Genomic DNA, 16373 nt, shown 5'->3' with positions numbered 1-16373 from the left:
ATTAGTCATGGTATTCATGGCAGTCGCACAAAAGTGAACTAAGTTTGTCTAAGAAGACTTTCTCTCTGGCACGGTCTGAGCGGCTCCGGTCGTTGGACCTCGTCGGACGAGCTTAATGTTCTTATTATTCTTTTTACTTTCGGTTACCATGGTTCAAGAGTCGATACCTCATGCCTCCCTTTGGCACAATGAATTCTTACATTATATAGCCCATTTCAGTTGATCCTGACTTTCCATCTGTTGATCAGGTAGGTAATTACTCGAGTGCCTGTCCCATCAGCCGCCTTCCCCCACTTTCTGTTAGTTGCAATAACTGAAACCACACTGTTCAGGGGTCTTTTTCCATCAACATGGTTAGGACGTTTGTTGGCGCATTCAATGCGGATGTGACATCTTTTCCTTGAACCCCTCCCACACTGTACCCCCGTGTGAGTCCTATTCTACTCGTCTTTTCTTCTGGGAGCGCTTTGGGGGCTGCCTTTGATGACATGTCGTTCTTCCCTTCTAGGCCTTGGGATGCCGAGGACAGGGTCATCCTCGGCTGCATCTCTAGGCCATTTGGACTTTCGCTGCATGTCTTCGGCAATGACTATCCTCGACACGAGCCTTGGGCCCTAATGGTAAATAGGCCGGGATCACAAATTCTCTGACCCCACAGTAATTATTATGTATTTTTACACAACTTTACATAAATTATTGAGTAAATTTTGATTTTGATTTGATTAAAATATGATATGTTTTTTTATTATACACGTACTTATAAAGTGGTCTAAGGAAGATCAGACGATTTATAAAAAGTAAATAAAAAAACCCGAAGATCAGATAACCTATCTTTCTATGATTATTGTGATAGCTTTTGTTTATAAAATTGGTGTTATTCCGGAAAAAAAAAGGGTAAGATTAACTGCACCAACTTCACATACATGCTCTGTTCTAATTTAGTTGAATATGTTCCAGCCATTCCATCATCATCCACAAGTACCAAACCTTTAAAAATAACGACCAACTTGCTACGTGGGCTCTATTTCCTCTTACGTTCACCTTGAAAACTAAGCGGAAATATTTTATTATATTCTGAATTAATTATTGTCCAAAATCTGAACTGATTTATCCCTTTAATTTTTTTTTTTTAAATTGTCTTTTTCAATAAACAAAAGATTAACCATCAGTTAGGATAATTACCTAAAAAAGATTAAACATATTATTTTCAGCTACAGTACTTTTCAGATGGTAAATCATAAATTCATAATGCAGAGAAGCTAACTTTTTCTTACATGATATGAATGATGGGTTTGTTTGATTGTTTGTTTTTTTTAAACCTTATTCTCTTTTTATTTTATTTTATTTTTTTAAGGTATCAATTTAATTACTTTTCTTGATTTTTTTTTTTAGAAGCTAGAAAACAATAAATAAAATGCAAAATGAATAATGTCAATATAAATCCACACGGTTATTGTAATTATTATGTATTTTTACACAATTTTACATAAATTGATATGAGTAAATTTTGGTTTTGATTAGGTTAGAATATGATACTTTTTCTATTATACACACACTTATAGAGTAGTCTAAGGAAGATAAGATGATTTAAAAAAATATAAAAAATAAAAAACCCGAAGATCAGATGACCTCTATCTTTCTATGATTATTGTGATAGCTTTTGTTTATAAAGTTGGTGTAATTCCGGGGGAAAAAAAGGTAAGATTAGCTGCACCAACTTCACATACATGCTCTGTTCTAATTTAGTTGAACATGTTCCAACAAGTCCATCATCATCCACAAGTACCGAACCTTTAAAAATAACGACCAACTTGCTACGTGGGCTCTATTTCCTCTTACGTTCACCTTGAAAACTAAGCGAAAATATTTTATTATATTCTGAATTAATTATTCTCCAAAATCTGATCTGATTTATCCCTTTAATTATTTTTAAAAAAAAATTGTCTTTTTCAATAAAAAAAAAAGTAATAACAAATATTAAAAAGAGTGGCGGCAGCCTTTAAGCCATAGTCTATTTAGTCACATGCAAATAAACAAAAACATAGTTTACTCCCCAAAAAAAAAAAAAAAAAAAAAAAAAGAAAAGGTGACACCATACCCATAACCATAATCAACGCCATTTTACAATGAATCTTCTAATAATGTGGACCCCATTTCCCCCCTATCCTTCCACCTTCCTTCTAAAATCTGTACTATCACTAGTCCACTCCCACTATCCCACGTGCTTTTTTCTCGCTCCTATATATCTCTAAGAGCATCCACAGCAGTGGATGTAAAATTTTAGTTATTTAGCTATACAAAAAGTTACTTTATCTATTTTACCTACATGCATACTACAGCAGTGAATCTATTTTAACTTTTAACGCAATAAAATAATATAAATACTACAATAAAATAATATAAACACTACAATAAAATAATATTTCATTCAACCACCAACACTCAGCCACAACTACTGTTAAATCCATAAAAATCACTGCACAACCACAACAAGCACAACCCGCCGTGTCCATCAAAACCAGTGAAGAAGAACAAAACAAGAACCCAAAAAAATCAACACAGCCAAATCGAAACCCATGCCCGATACCATGTCCGTTTTAGTACCAGCCGACGACACCTGCGCCAAGGGGCACGGTTTCACGGTCTTCACAGACGAATCGAGCCCTAATTGATACTGACCGCCCGATTTCGCCGCCAACGGCGTGGCTTGGTCCTTCTCGATCGAAACGGAATGAGTGCAAAGCGAAACGGAAGGGTCTGTGGCAGCTGGGCTTATGAGATCGGCGTTGGAGAAAAGGGTCGGCGGCTGGGCTTGTGATATCGGCGACGGAGAGAAGGTTTGTGGCGGTTGGGCTTGTGAGATCGGCGATGGAGAAAAGGGTCGGCAGCTGGGCTTGTGAGATCGGCGATGGAGAGAAGGTATGTGGAGGAAGAAAGAAGAGATGGAGAGGTAGTGTGGAGAGAGACACGGAGAATGAAATGCAGAAATAATAAAAAACAAAAAGTTAATGTGAACGTAGAATAAAAAATTAATATTTTTTTTAGCTTTGATGAACAGTGCACATCTATATATAGATGTGCACTGTAGCAATGGAGCTAAAATTTTTAGATTTAGCTCCACTGCTGCAGCAAATTTTTAGTGTTTGAGGAGTTAAAATATAGCAATATAACACCACTGTTGTGAGTGCTCTAACAACCACTCCATCCATCCCCCATTCTCATACGCCACTCACTCTCTCCCAATCCATCTACCCATCCATATATCCCCCAATCCATCAATCTCCCTACTTTGAATTTCCATGGCACTAGTTAAAGAGCGCCGCCAACTCAACCTCCGCCTCCCAATCCTAAAACGCTCTGACCACCGCCCTCGCTTCCCTTTACCTCTCCCACCCACCACAACCACAACCAACACCTCCACCGCCACATCAGCCGCTTCAATCACATCCTCCGACTTGGAAAAAGCTCAAATCAAGTCCTAAGATTCTCAAATCTTTTCGCTTATGTTGTTAACCCTTGACTGTAGATATCAATTGAATTGACTTAGAACTCTCTTTATTTTTTTGTGACTCAGACCCAGCTTTCATGGCCACAATCATTGAAAACATTTACGATATATCATATATTAACTAGATTGTTGTTATGCAAAAAAAAAAAAAAAAAAAAAAAAAACTAGATTATTTGAACTCTTTGTGGTTGGAATCTACTTAGGAAACAATACCCTTGCTTAGGTAGATCTTTTTATTGTTTCTAAAAAAAAAAGGGTAGATCTTTTTATTGTGGAGTATCTGATTCTTGATGGGCAGTGCTTGTTTATTGCCTAAAATGGGCCGAGGATGCCCAAGGAGAAAGAAATGGGCCAAAGGAACTCACAAGTAATGTAATGGGACAAGAAAGCCCAAAGTAGCATAAGTATAAACCCAATGACCATACTAGTTCATTGTAACCAATTGAGAGAAGAGTATACAGTAGGCCCGAAAGAGGCCTAACAAGCATGGATCAAATAACGCTACAGCAGGAATAACATAATGCTATGGAAATACTAGCAAGCCAACGGAAGGAGCAAACAGTGGGCTAAAAGGGAGAAAAGCCCACAATTGAGAAAGGTCCAGCCCTTGGAGGATGCAAGCCATAAAGAATGGAGGATCAAAAAACAGTTCACGCCATAAGATGTCAAGAATGAGCGGTAGAACATGCAGGCGAACCTCCAGTCCATGGCAAATGCATGAGCAGCAGTTAAGCTTTGGACATACATGGAAGTGGAGCACGCACAAGACCCAAGCACCACCAACCTGTACCCAGTCAATACAAGAGTAGTGGGTCATGGGTCAAAGGTAAGAGAGGGTATGGTCTGGCGGTGAAGAAAAGTGAAAGCCTATTCTGGGGTTCCTACTCAAACTCTTTTAGGGGAAATGTCATGTCGGGATGACATACTACCCAAAAGAGGGAAAGATGAGTTGGAACCATTAGATACATGCCATAAGGGATAGCAAGAGAGACTAACCACACTGTGATGGATAAGAATGTCATGGTGAATAAGCAAACAAAACAGTTTTCTTTGTCTGGTAATGGGGAGTGGCACAGTTAGCACAGGTAAGTGGTGGTGGATGGGCAGCTAACAAACCAGTGGATGGTCGAGAAGGACACTTAAATCTAGACAAAAGTAGTTAGAGAGTAAAATGGTAAAAACCAGTCACGTCAGGCAATATATAAAGGGCCCTTGTCATGAACAATCTTATCACTGCAATAGTAGTAACCACTAGGAGAGAATTACAGCACTACCATCACCATAACACTACACAAGTAAGCACTAAGAAAGAAAGAAAATAGTGGGAAAGAATTAAAGTAACAAAACGGAGAAAAAAAGAAAAAGAGAATCAGGAAGAGAAATAGAGAGTGTGGAATGATAGGCATGTACCAATAGGCTAATCTCTTCTCTTCCTCTAAAAGCCTACCCTCTATTGGGGATAAATGATTCGCTTGGGGCATAAGCCATTCAGGCCCGTTCCCTCAAAGTGGATAATTTCTACAGCAGGATCCCCCTACGAGGTTACCCACATTGAGGAAGTGGTTCCCTCCTTGGTATTAGTTCTGTAACACAACTGAACACAGCAAACTAACCTTTTCCTTCTTTGATTTCGTTACTTATCGTAATTAATTCCTTTCCTATTTTTGCAATTTCACTTATAATGTGTTCCTTGTTGCTATATTGTTCTTTTCCTTATTTTAATTTAGGACCCCTTATTTGTTTTGCCTGGCAGTAAGCACATCTCTTTTATTATTGTTTTATTATATTTATTTTCCATAACTCTTTTGCAATAGTTTCGTTTCGTCTAACAGCAAATGTGTGGCATTTATTATTGTCTCATTGTATTTGTTTGCCATAACTCTTTTGTAGTAGTTTCACCTGCCACGGGCATGTAACCAAAGTTTCAGCAAAAAAGGGGCATAGTTTGTGCATAAGCCAGATCAAGGTGAGTTGCAATTGGACCAATCCTGACTCTCCTACCTAGAACACTTAGGCTATAGTGTAGCAGAAGGCAGCACAGTCCAAAGGCGCAAAAAGGCCCACCACAACAGCTTTTCAGGGTTTTCATTTTCTATGAATACAAATACATTGGTATATTTGTAAAAATTGTGAAAACAAAAAGTTAATTTTTTTTAGTGATAAGATGTGTGTGAGCGAGAAAAGTTACTTTAAAAAAAATAATAATAATAATGACCAAACTTGGGCATGATGTATTCTATATCTAAATTATGTATTCAAAATAATTTACCAAACACTATCAAATATGAAAATAAATGTTTTTTTTTTATATATTTAAATCCAAGATTTGAATATAGAATAAAGAAAATGAAAAGCGAATACACCATTTTTTGAAACCAAATAGGCCCTTAAGTTACCATTAGATATGACCTTTTTTTTTTTAATAACAACCATTAGATATGACAAAGATAATATGATTGGTGACCTTTCTATTTACATAAAGTGGTCGAAAATTTTGAAAATATATATATATATAAATGTACCACCTTAAAATAAAACATAGCAATTAGAATTGCAACAAATTTTGGGACTAAGCCATAAAGTCGTGAAGTTATTGCATAATACGACGTGAATTACCATTAAATATGACAGTTATTTTCATGTTAGCGTCGAAAATTAAAATCAAGTTATAGGTCAGGAATTTTCCCTCTCTACACATGCGACATGGCAAAACCTGTAATCGGCTTTAACTTAGTTGTTCTATTGGGACAATGTTATAGTAAAAATAAAAAAATAAAAAATTCAATTAAATAATAAAGCTTTTGGTTTAAGTAAAGTTACTATTGGATGAAGGGCTATCCAGACCCAACCAGAGCTTGAAAACCCGGCCAAACCATCCGACGTTAACCCAATTCCAGCCTGAACCGAAGCTCTAGTCAATCGGTGATGGGTTTCCGTTTTCAAAAATCGACATCGATGGGTTTAGTGGTGGATTTTCTTCTCCAAAACCCGAGCCACCTGAACCCAACCAGAGCTATATACGAAATCTGGCCAAATCTGGCAAGATCATGCCAAATCTGGTGGGATCTCGACTAGATCTAGTTGGATTCAGCTAGATCCGGCCAAATCACAGCAAATTTCAACGAAAAATTGCAGATTCTAGTGAAATATTTGTAGATTTCGACAAAGTTTTGCAATTTCCAACAATGATTTGTAGTTTTCGGCAAACTTTAGCACCGACCGAAACTAACTAGAGCACCACCCGAACCCGAAACTGACTCAACAAATTGACATAAGCAGTCGGTTTTGGGTCCCTCCGCCCTCCACTCGACGTTGACAGGTCAAGTCTGGGTTGGTTCCAAAACCGACTTGGCTCGACTCGTGAACATGCCTAATTGGATGTGTATGATTTAGCCAAGCTTGCCAATTGAGTCGCCCATTAGTGGGTATGACCCAGCCAACCAAGCTTGCCCTATATATATATATATATATATAAAGAAACTCTTATTCTCTCCACCATGCTCAGGCTCTTAGATTCTCTTATATGGTTGTGGATTTTGTGTGCCTTACTTTAGTAGCAAGCATCACCATGAGCAACAACTATGTGGGGAAAAATGCCATAACACCCCCTGAACTTTGAGGTAGCTGCCATAACACCCCTTAAAATTTTATTTCAACCAATTTACTACTTGAACTTTACACATGTGCCAAATTGACCCCTCCTGTTAGTCTGCCATTTATGAGCCAACATCCTATTCGCATGTGAAAGGCACGCACACAAACATAAAATTAATTAGAAACCGATGAAGAGAGAGAAACCAAGGCAGTTTTAAGGATCTTTTTGGGATCCACTTATTTTGCTGAAACTAAAAACTTTTTGCTGAAGGTACTGTAGATAAAAGTAAAAGTTAGTTGAAATAGTATAGTGGGACTCATGAATGATACCAAAAAGTGCAGTGGAATCCATAAATAGTAGCAAAAATAAGCTGAATAGTAAAATAAGTTGGCAAAAATAATCTTTACCAAATGGACACTAAGAGAGAGATTTTTAGGAGAGAGAAAATCAAACCAAACCCACTGTTCATCTCATCGGAGTTGGAGATCGTGGTCTCGTAATTGAAGGCACTAGTCCTAGTCTCGATGGTACTGTTCATGGGTAGATAAGTTTATATTGCAAACATTTCGTAAAATGTTTCACAAAATGGTTTTGATGGTCGGCGTTCTTGGTTGTTGTTTGCCACCTAGTTTTGGTCTTTGTTACATAAAAGTGGTTAGAAAATAAATATTGCCTTTTAACTTTATTCCCATTCCAATTGCAAGAAACTTGTATGTTTTGAAATACCCAAGTTTTGGAGAAATTATAAGGTCCTCATGGTGGACAAGTGATGTGATCCACCATTCCAGTAAAAGACTCCCACTTGTTTAAAATTGCGGAGTTTTAAATAAAAATTAAATACTGACTTAGTAATTTTAAATAGGTGGAAGTTTTTTACTGGAATGGTGGACAAATGACGTGGTCCACCATAAGGACTGTATAATTTCTCCAAGTTTTGATTTAAGCGGTTGTCGGGTATATTTCTTATAAACAAGGTGTTGACCTATACTTTCAGTTGGTGAAGGTTAAGGTGTTTAGCATAGCTTTGCAAATGAACAATCAATAGATTAAGAATTAGTTTGTTAGTAATAATTTAGAGGAGTTGTGAGAGTTTTAACCACTACAAACTTGGCTTCACTTAGCCTGAGTTCATCGGTGGAATAAGTTTGTATTGTGAGCCTACAATGAAGTGGTCGAGAGACTCAAGACCTACGTGATCTGCAGCGGGACCACAAACGATGGTCTGGTTTGATCTTCTCTATCTTAGGTTTCTCTCTCTATCTCTTGAGAAATTATAAGGTCCTCATGGTGGACAAGTAATGTGGTCCACCATTCCACTAAAAGACTCTTACTTGTTTAAAATTGTTGAGACAAAATTTTTTTAAACAAAAACTGATTACTGACTCAGCAATTTTAAACAAGTAAAAGTTTTTTAGTAGAATAGTGGACAAGTGACATGATCCACCATGAAAACTGTATAATTTCTCCCATCTCTAAGTCAAAATTGCCTTGGGTTCTCTCTTTTCATCTCTTGGAAACACTTAAATTTGAGTAATTTTATGTTCACGTGTGTATTATGTTAAGTTTTTAATGGAAGACTAACATGAGGTGTAAATTTGGCAAATGTGTGAAGTTTAGGTATTAAATTGGCTAAAATAAAAGTTTAAAGGGTGTCATGGCCACTACTTCAAAGTTCAAAGAGTGTCATGACATTTTTTTCCCAACTATGTGGGTTATGATAGCATATATTACAACATAGAATAGTCGCATACAAGATTCTAGAGAAATGCATTTTTTTTCTTTTCCAGGATGTGACAAAGTTATTACCATTTGACTCTGTTGCTATTTGCCCACAGTTACTAGGAAATTTGAAATTGACCAAAGAAAGAATTATCACATAGCATGACCATAGCCGATCATTGTATTTGAGGTATGCAATCTTTTGCGATCCTATCATATTCTAGTATTCTACCATGAAAAGAGATGAAGCTATAGTTGCGATCAAAAGCTTGAAGTTTTTAATTTTCTATTTTTGTTCACTTTTGACAAGCAGGGTAATAACTCATATCAGTAACATTACTCATTGTAGCATAAGTTGTCATTGGATGAAATGTTACTGATGTGAGATACCTGTTTGTCAAAAGTGAACAAAAATAGAAAATTTAAAAAAAAAAAAGGTCAGCTTTCACCAATCACCATGGCGCAGGCTACCTTCGAATTAGGCATAGTTGTCCTATTTGGACCCTTTCAAAATCTTAAAAAATTAAAATTTTTAAAAAAGATATAGCACGATGTTATTATTGCTCAATGCAAAGGGATTTTATTAGTCAATATATGTAAAATTGTTGTTATATGTCACAATGTTACCATCAAAAGTGATTAAAATGGAGTTGTGTTCAAGTTATGCAGTTATTGTTACTGTGTATTTTTGTTACTATCCAGACGGATTTAAAAAGATAAAATGTGTAGAATTATCTTCTTTTTTTTATATCTTATTTTTCTTTTATAATATTTAAGTCTTAAGAAAAAATATTAATAAAATAGAAAATATTTCTTTCTATTTCTCTGCAATGAAAAAGAAAAAAAGGTATTAAAGTATAAAATAGAGAGATTTTGACAAGTGAGGGACAATTGCTCTCTCAACAAGACGCTATCTTGTGAGCCCACAATTGTCAGTTTTTGAGTAGTGAGTAGGAGCAGCCTCTAATAATTAGTTCCTTGGCTCCTGCATTGTGTATGATTGACTTTTTTTTTTTAATCTGCAAATTTATTAAATCAAACAGAGGATCTCCAATAATGCGATCAGCCTGGCTAGCATACAAGATAAACTTTACGGGTTTCATGTTTTTTTTTTTTTATAACAAAGGCCATGTAACAAAGCGTACTTAGGTTAATTATTAATAAATTATTTTAGAAATGTTTTGATATCATTTTTATGAAAGATAAAAAAAATTTATAAAAAATTAATTATTTTTCTATAAATAATTTCTAAAAATATTTTCTAAATTAATGTCTGCAAAATTTAACTATCTCCTAATCCAATTAAAATTACAATAAGAGAAAGTTTTTCAGTTTTCCTAAGTTGAAGTGAATTACAAATAATAGTGCTAATTACTGAACTAGTTAACTGAGTCTCCCATTTTCTATTAAGACCATCAACGCAGACAATAGCATCACATTCTATGAAAATAACCTGCATGGAGTTTGTGTGATGGATTGTTACTACTTGCTGGTGATGCTGATATTGATAATTATGTCAACTAAAGATGACAGTTGCAAATACTGAAGTTTTCGTATATATTTTTCCAACACAAGTTATCTCACAGCGACACACATAACGCATAGCTTAGAAAAAGAATAGGTTGATAGATACTTTTATCGAATTTTAGTGGCAGTTCGGGTTTGGCATATGCAAACACTTTCAACTTTACTAACAAGACAACTGCAGCCCACAGGTGACCATGTGGACCAAAGCTTACGTCTCAATGAGTCTAAAGTCTAAACTAATTTTGAAATTCATAGTTAACTAGTTATACAACACAATTTGAAATGAAGTTAGGAAGGCAGTGCGAACCAACGGTATCAAATCTTTAATACAAAAACAAACGAAACAAAACAAAAATAACTTTAATAGAAATAAAATATCATACAATTAATTATAATAATATTCAGACTTTCCTACGAAGCTTGACGCAGCTGTCCTTTTAGTCTGATTGTTGCTTTCACTCACACAAGTGCAGACGTCATTGCCTACATTAATTGCCAGACCGACGCTATCTATGACTTATTAGTTGCTTTCGTAGCTTTCCGTCCATTAAAGCCGGTTGGTTATTATTGTTTAAATCATAATTTTTAATATTTAAATAATATATATAATGCGTATTTTTATATATATTTTTTTCATATATATTTTTAAAAAATACAAATAACGTTATTAGAAATATCTTATCAAATAGCCTTAAAACGCTAAGATTCATTTGTATCAACTTGTTGAATTTTTTAAAAATCTTTTTTAGTATAAAAACTTATTTTTTCTATATTATATACTTTTTAAAATATCTCACATTAAATTATTTATTTTACTGCTTCTAAAAAAAAATCCATTTTACATCACATTTTATTAAAATAATTTTATTTTTTATTTTTTAATTATTTCTATTTTTCCACACACAACAATCACTATTTGCTTTCTTCATTTATCATCATGACATATAAAGAAATGGTGAAAAATTAAATGTAAAATGAATAGTGTCAATATAAATTTATATGATTAATGTGGCATACTTGTAAATTTACACAATTATACAATAACTAATGTGAGTCATTTTTATTATACACACTAATGTAATGCTGTAAACTAGTTTAATTATAGCTTAAACGCACAGGCTCGTAGAATATTCCAATTTTTATTATATTTTATTTTTGTGATAGATGTTGATAAGTGTTACTAATTTTTAATGGTTGTCCATCAGACAGATGAACGATCTCATAATGCCATTGAATGCAAGTGACAAGTGACAACAAAGGAGTAACGCCTGGACTCCAATGAATGAATAACCATTGAATATGATAAAAGACTTATAATTTTTTTTTTTTTTTGCTAAAAGACTTATAATTATGACAAACGTCTCTCAACTCACAAATGTGAATATTCATTCATACAAAGAACACAAGGGCAATAAAACCCACATAACAGGAAAAGAAAATGTACACAATCATATACTTACAACAATTAGCCATTTCTTACCCTCTGATTTATTAAAGCAAGTGAATCCTTTCACCACAATCTAACTTGATCATCGGAGAGTTTTTGGCCAACACTACACCGATGTTCTTTCCTTTTGTCCACTTATTGTCTTTCTTTTTAGATTGATTCATGAAACAACTTTGTCATCTTCTATCCGTATAAACGAGAGTACAATTGACAATTGTCTGTATCATTAGCTATAGTGGGTAAAAATTTTTGGCAATGAGGAATCACAGTTAAGATTCCACTCAAGTAAATTTGTTAGTGAGATCAACACAAGAGAGGGTATCGAGAGCAAACTATCTCAAGGAGACGACCAAAAGAGGAGTTCCTGCAAAAAGAGCAAGAAGTGCAAAACTTTCTAGTTACATCAATCATGCAAAATTTGGAAACTTCTTATCAACCAAAGTAGTTTATCAAAGCACTCCGAAGATAAAGTAAGTTATAAGAATTTGTATTCTTAGCAAGAATACATTTTAATGTTCTAAAGTTTTAAAACAACAATCCATATGACACCATTTAAGCCCTATGAAGCACCTTCTCTTCCCTTAATAGGAATTGATTTAATTAATGACAACTACTACATTTATAACAAATTCATAATAAATTTTAGGTAGTAAATTATTACTAGTTCTAATTTAAACTTACAATTGAAATTATTTTTTTGTCCACCAGTAATAGTAAATAACAACATGTCACCTAGTATATGTTGATTGCCTATTACCTATTCTCTTCAATTTTTTTTCTTATAAACTTTTTATCATTTTCTAGTTTTGTTATGTTATATAACCGGGTAAACCTACTATTCACCAAATCATTTTTTAACTGGTCCAATTTTTAAAACCATAGTGTAAACTACATAAAAGTTACATCACTATATTTTTAACAATTTATAGACAATGTAGATTCTAATTTCCAATTATCTTATATTTGATGAGCATGGCAAGTACAAGAACAATGCAGGATACAATGACGGATGGGACGAAATACTTATCCAAAAAACATATTAAAATTTTGCATATGATCAGGGCCAATATTTTACAATATGTCCTTAAGATATATTTTTTTTCTATACTCTTACAGTGGTACTTTAAGCCCCTGGAATCCTGGATGTTTACCTCCAAGGAGTCAACGATCTTCTTCAACACAGAGAAGAAGTACTGTAATCTATGTGCCTAGCAAACTAGAGTTGTGTATTTCTCTCTTTAAATTACTCATATGCACCCAAAAACTAACCCAAAAAAAAAAAAAAAAGGGGACTAATGAAATTCATGATAGACAAAAGATTTTATAAGAAATCTCGCAAGGTTCAGATTAGATGGAACCATGCAAACCATTCAAGATGAATAGTGACACTATTCCAAATAAATAAGTAAACAATAATATTGGACCAATATTAACCTAGCCCCACACACACTCCGCCCAACCTAACAGTGAGTATGATGATAAATATATAAGTGTGTGTAACTGCGGTTCTTTTTATAACCATGCATAGTTTTTATTTTATAGGAGTGTCTGTGTGTGTTTGGGGGTTCTCAATTTCTGATAACCTTGATATTTGACTAGCATAAGAAAAACATATAACATGTTTTTGCCATGTAACTCTTTATAAATACATTAAAATTATTATATAAAAAAATATATTTAAATTATTAACATAATTTACTTTAGGTGAATTTGTGATCAAATTTTCGTCAAATTTAAAATAATACTTTAATTAAAATTATATAACTAGAATATTCAAGAAATTTGATAGATGTCTATTATTTATTTTAAATAATATTATATATCATAATTTTCTGCTTTGAAAAAAAATCAGTTTTACATGATAATATTTTGCCATCTATTTTAAGCTAATTTTTCTTTTATTTTATTGAACTTTAGTGATATTATTGAAAATTTTCTCTTAAGTCTTGTACGTGTTTTTTTTTTTTTTTTTAAATTATCCCTTCCATATCATGACTGAGTTTTTGGTTTTGCTATTGTTTGGAAGATAATTTTTTTTTTTTTTTTTTTTCATTTAAGCTATATTAATTTGTGAGTTCTAGTTAGCTTAACTGGTAAAGTTTTTTATGGTTAAGTAAAAAAAAATCTAGGGTTCAATTCTTATTTACACAAAAAGCTGATTGGTGTTTTGATTTGATCGATAGTAAAGAACACATTCATAAGAAGAGAACGTTATAAATTGAAACTTTATAAAATAAAATAAAAATTTTAAAAAAAAGGCTATATAAATTTGGATAGACAAAGTTTAGCTACAAAATTGGTTTTAGCATAAAGTTACAACTTTATTTAATATCTTTTTATTGAAGGAGAATTTTGAAAAATCCACCATTAGATTACATCTTCTTTTTATATTCTCCATGCTTGCAAAATTTCTAAAAAATTAAAGATTAATAACTATGTCATCAATAAATCATTTAAAATTCAAGTTTTTGTAGTTTAAAATTATGCATAATATATAGATTTATAGATCATATAGTAAATAATATCTAATTAACACAAAATTTGACATATGTATTAAGAGTATGTAGAACATGTAATTAAATGGTTAAAATTTTAAAATATGTAGTAACATTTATTTAATTGAGTAAAGTTATAGTTTTAAGCTACAATCAGTTTTATAACAAAATTTTTTCCAATTTGTACCATAAATAAAAACATGAGTAGTACAAGTTTTTGGAGTAGTTTGTACCAAAAGAAAAAAGAAGAATGGATCATGCAAGTATTAAATTCAGCAACAAATATTCTTAGTAGTACCCAAAAAAAAAACTTTAATCCAGTTATGCTCTTAATTTAATTTTAGCAAATGCAATTTATTTATTCTTCTGGCTAGCAATGGAAAATCCTTTTCATTAATCGTTATGCGACAACGACATCAACCAATATTCGGCCCCCTATAGATGTACATATGTTTATTCTATTTAAATGGCTTCTCCGGTAAGTTCAATGTATCCAATCGACACTCACATCAATATTTAATGTACCCACCAATAAAACAAGCCAAATGATGCCCCAACTTGGATTTCCAAACTTAGCAATTTTCATTATCGTTCGGCTAGCAAAATCATTTCTTTCTCATTTCAAATTTTTTTGTCACAATTATCACAATTATTGCGATTTTAAATGTACCAATTAGTGTTATTTTGTTGCTCTAAATCACTGTCAAGGATCGTAATCTTAATTTTTAACTTTGTCTCACGCATGCCGTCTTGGAATCTCTTTATTCGTCAGATGGCTCCCACATGCACATAGCCAACTTCTATCAATTTTGAGCAGTGCTTGGCCTTTATAGAAACGTTTAACATGAAAGAAGAGGCGTGCTTGGCATTTCGCATTCAATTTTGGCTCTACTCTGTAATCAACTGTCTTTCAGCAAATCGATTGCTTATTTTTTAATTCATCATCACAGAGTAATTTCGACAAAAAGAAGAAAATAATAACGGTGCTATATCTAACCATCAGTTAGGATAATTACCTAAAAAAGATTAACATATTATTTTCAGCTACAGTACTTTTCAGATAGTAAATCATAAATTCATAATGCAGAGAAGCTAACTTTTTCTTACATGATATGAATGATGGGTTTCTGTTTGATTGTTTGTTTTTTTAAAACCTTATTCTCTTTTTTTTTTTTTTTTTTTTTTTAGTGTCAATTTTATTACTTTTCTTGATTCTTTTAATTGTTTTTTTTTTCTTTCATTTCTTGGATTACATAAAAAAGAATTAAAAAAATTAAGAGTGCGTTTGTTTTGGGGGAAAATGATTTCCTGGGAAAATGATTTCAGGAAATCATTTTCCCCCAAGCCCACATGTTTGGCAGCAACGATAAATTTTATTTTCCGGAAAATAGCTTCCTGTTGACTGAAATTTTCCCCTTTGACCCAGAAATGACTTTACACTCCTATTTTCACTTCAAATCATTTCTGGGGTCACGCGAAACACACAGAGAGCGAGAGAGAAAAGGCAAAACACAACACACAGAGAGCGAGAGCTAGAGAGCCCAGATCGGAGAGCATCGATCGTTGATCGCGTCGCTTGTCGGACGATCGCATCGCGCCAACGAACGGCGCGATCGATAAGCGCGCTCATCGGACGATCACGCGGTGTGATTGTCAGACGAGCGGCGCAATCGACGAGCGCGCTCGTTGGACGATCGCACCGCTCGTCAATCAACGAGCGGCGCGATTGCGATCGCGATCGTCGATCATGCCGCTTGTCGGACGATCGCACCGATCTCGCCTCTGCTCTATGTCACCTTCACCGCACGATCTCATCTTCTCCTTCGCCGCGCGATCTCAATTTGACCGGATTTGATGAATTTTTTTGCTGGGTTTTGTTTCTTTTGTGAATGAGTGTGGAATTGATTCATTTTCTTTTGCTGGGTTTTGTTTCTTTTGCCGGATTTGGTGCATTTTTTGTAAAAATGTTTGAATGAACCAAAAACTGAAATTAATTTTCCGTAAAACGAATTTTGTGATAGCCAAACACATAAAAACGTTTTCCTTTTCGGAAAATAACATTTCCGGAAAATGGAATATTTT

The sequence above is a fragment of the Quercus lobata genome, chromosome 10, assembly GCF_001633185.2.
Source record: "Quercus lobata isolate SW786 chromosome 10, ValleyOak3.0 Primary Assembly, whole genome shotgun sequence".
Classification (NCBI taxonomy): domain Eukaryota; kingdom Viridiplantae; phylum Streptophyta; class Magnoliopsida; order Fagales; family Fagaceae; genus Quercus; species Quercus lobata.
The sequence above is the reverse complement of the archived record's forward strand: the minus strand, read 5'-3'. Positions refer to the sequence as shown.